Below are 3,483 nucleotides of genomic sequence, written 5' to 3'. Positions count from 1 at the left end.
TTATGATTCGGGGGTTTTGAGAGTTAGAAGAAGGATTTTGGGGGAAGTTCTATTTTTACATGTAATACCTGAAAGCATTCCATTTTTCTTTTTGTCTAAGAATAAGAAGAAGAATGTAGAGAGTAATTAGGGGTGAAATTCCAATGCCCAGAAATCTGGCCGTTGGCGTCAACAGCCTCCCTGAGTGGTCTCTCTGCAGATAGACCGGTCTCAACGCGTGGAGACATCTCTAGCGGCAAGAGACGCGCGCGCGCCACCCTCTCCACCGGCAAGAGACGCGCGCGCGCCACCCTCTCCACGGCTGCTTCGCCACTGGAGCTGGTCGAATAAATTAAAGAAGAAAAAGAAAGGAAATAATCGTACTTCTTGTGTGCTTGGAAGGGGCTCGTACGCTCATTCAGGAGGAAAAGAAATACCAGGGCGGGAAGGTTTCCTTTGCGGAGTTAATTCCCCCCCGTCAGTTGATGCTTGTTCTCTACCGTCCCTTCAATATGGCAAGTCTTCTTGGAGATTTTAATTAAGATTAAATTCCAAACCAGGAAAATCTTTCATACGCAACTTCGCTTGCACTTATTCAAATCATCCGGCCATGACCAGGAAAAGGAGCCGGAAGTCAATGAAACTATAGAGGCCTTCTATATCTGGTTGATAGTTTCCGTATCCTAATTAATTAACTCGAGGTGATTTTTCCACAACTCTTTTCCTTTCTCTACTACTGGGGATTCTGCAGGCGGCTATTAACAGCACAGACCCCGGAACCCCACTAAAGCAGTTCTTTGTTGGTATCATCCTCGTGAACAATCACTTCTATGAAGTACGAAGCAATCCTTCTTCTCCCCTGTGGCAGTTGCAATCGACTCTGTGAGCTCCCCTACTGTACGAACCTGCACCATAAGATGAGCATAAACGACTCCCTCGCAAGTCATGATCTGCTTCCTCTCATTTGATTCGGCACGCATGTAACAATCAGACGACTGAAACCCAAACAAACCTTCGCAGTCCAACAGTTGCCTCCATCATTGTGGACAGTTGACACATCTTGTGCGGTCACCTGACACAAACAGAGACATAAATTTATTTATTTAACAGCACAGTTATTTTAACACATCAAGTTCAGAGAGTTTCTGTTCGTTCGTTCAGCTGTGACATTTGCTAGACCTGGAAGCTTCCATCACTAAAGCAAGCAATCACCCGTTTTTCTGGCACGGACTGTGCGTAACCGAGTGTTGCCCCAACAGACCACCCAATGAAACCGTATTGCATTTGGATCTTGTACCTGCAACACCAACTTCTTTCACTCTTACTCTTTTCCTCTTTCCTCAACTCCTAAGGACAGCAGGAATCAAAGGTTTTATGTATCCATGCTTACCCACATCCTTCAGGCAGCTTAAGCTTATGGCGATTAAACCATGAATCACCCGTCTCAGCAATCACGGCTGTTTTGTGCGAAAGCATCCTCTATATGCGTTGGAATAGTACATTGACCCTCGGCGACTCGTCAAGCTCGCACTTGAGTGGGACCCCATCAGGAAAGAAGATCCGACAGTAGCTTTCATAAGTGGTGCCATTTTACTTGACCCCCATGGAGAGGGCCTGCAAGAAATCCTTCATCAGGACTCACCCGAAGGCAGGCCCATTACCGACCACAACCCGATCAGGCTGGACGATGATGGCCTTCTCTTTCTTGAGGAGGAGGGAATAGCCCACAGAGCTGTAGTCTTAAATATGGGGCCAGCGAATAGGTAGGCATTGGTGGACTCAACGATCTTGGCGGAGAAGTGGGTCCTGACGGCTCCCCAATAGGTCCCAATGAATCGAGGGTGGTGCTCAGGGACTAGCCCTTTAGTGGAGGGCATTATGCCACGGGATAGCCACAGGCATTAGCCAACTCGATGAAGGCATCATAAGCATTGGATGGACGAAGCTTCGGCCCTCCCGCCATGACAGGCTTGACTGCATTGCTCAGAAAGGTTGCTGTGGCCTCCACGGCAGCTTTGAGGCCCACCTTGTTGCTGAGTCTGAGAGATTGATTCAAAGGAAGAATGTCAAAATTGGCTATATGATTCATGCAATGCATACATAATAAATTAGGAAAATGGGAGTGTAAAAGTGAAGTAAACGCTTTTACCTGGGAGAGAGAGCAAAGGGATGGGGTCTCGGCTGAAAGTAGAGTGAGGGAGGCATGCTAAGTTGCAGATGATGCTTATGTAAAACGGCTCACATTCTTTCAGAGCTGTTGAGATGGCTCCGTCGATCTGCTTGTGTGCGTCTTCCAAGTTATTCACCCCAGCCTACACAAAATCCAGTTGGACCTACAATCAATTGCATTGCTTGCATTTCCTAACTAACCTCGTTAATTTCCTTTATTCAACATGTTGAGCTTGACTTAAAAGGCTTATTTCATTTTACTTTTACCATCAACATTACCCAGAGGGATTGTTGTCTGGTCTCGTTTCGTCTCCTCCAAGAAATATCCTACCCGAACAATATGTTATTTGTATTGCTGAGCACGGATTTGATTCAAAATAAATCTCATCAATGAATGAACATTCCCATCAATCATTTGCCTCATTATTTTTTTCGACTGCTCCTAATAAATAAATAAACCCGAGAAGCTGTTTTTTTAGCCCACATGCATTAAGTAAGAGAAGAGAATTCATTCATTCATTCATTCATGCATTGGGTGGTTGGATCGACCGATCCATAATATATATATATATAAATGAATAAGTGTGTGCCTGTAGATCTGTTACCTCACCTTGTAGCACGTGACTATCTGGAAGCAGCGCAGTTCCTGGGTGAAATCGGGCAACCCAGTGGTGTGATGGAGGATCCTGTTGGTCCAGTTGTCGGTGTTGGGGCCTCTGACACGATGCAGATCACCGAAAGGTTCTCGCTGTGAGCCCCAGCAATGGCATTGAGGATGCTGAGTCCGACGGTGAAAGTGACAACACAGTCGCCGACCCCACGGGAGCAAGCAAAGCCATCAGGGTCATAGCCGGCATTGAGCTCGTTTTGCAGCAGCTAGTCGATGTTGGTGAGGCTGGGCTCGGTGATAAGGTGGTCGAGGAGGGTGAGGTTGAAATCACCAGGAAGAGCAAGCGCCGTTTTGGGAGAGGCAGCAGACGCCGTTGTTGGACGGCTTGGAAGAGCTGAGGTCCAGAGAACCCCGCAGTATTTGTTTCCAAATATATATATATATATATATATATATTCCTTTTGTCTCGTCACTGGATGGAAGGGGCAATAATGAAGAAGATGAAGATGGCATTCATTGAGCAATATATGATTTGATTTGAGCAAGAAATATATATATTTAAGTCAATTGGCAATTTTGGCTTTACAATTAACTTATTATTATTTTAGGTAAATTAACTTATCATTAGTTACGAACGCGGGAAATGAGGAGTGACAGTAAAAAAGAGCATTTCTCTCCTCTTTACTATTCTTGGGGGATAAGATTTGGACCCACTCCCCTCCCAT

The 3,483-nt window shown here is 45.6% G+C and overlaps 1 pseudogene; it reads right to left on the bottom strand.

Moving 5' to 3' along the window:
* Nucleotides 1-501: 501 nt before the first annotated feature.
* Nucleotides 502-3,483, bottom strand: LOC116190100 (annotated as a pseudogene).

Source organism: Punica granatum, unplaced genomic scaffold (assembly GCF_007655135.1).
Source record: "Punica granatum isolate Tunisia-2019 unplaced genomic scaffold, ASM765513v2 Contig00149, whole genome shotgun sequence".
In the NCBI taxonomy this organism is placed as follows: Eukaryota; Viridiplantae; Streptophyta; class Magnoliopsida; order Myrtales; family Lythraceae; genus Punica; species Punica granatum.
Note: the sequence above shows the minus strand (reverse complement) of the source record. Positions and strands in the feature narration are given on the sequence as shown.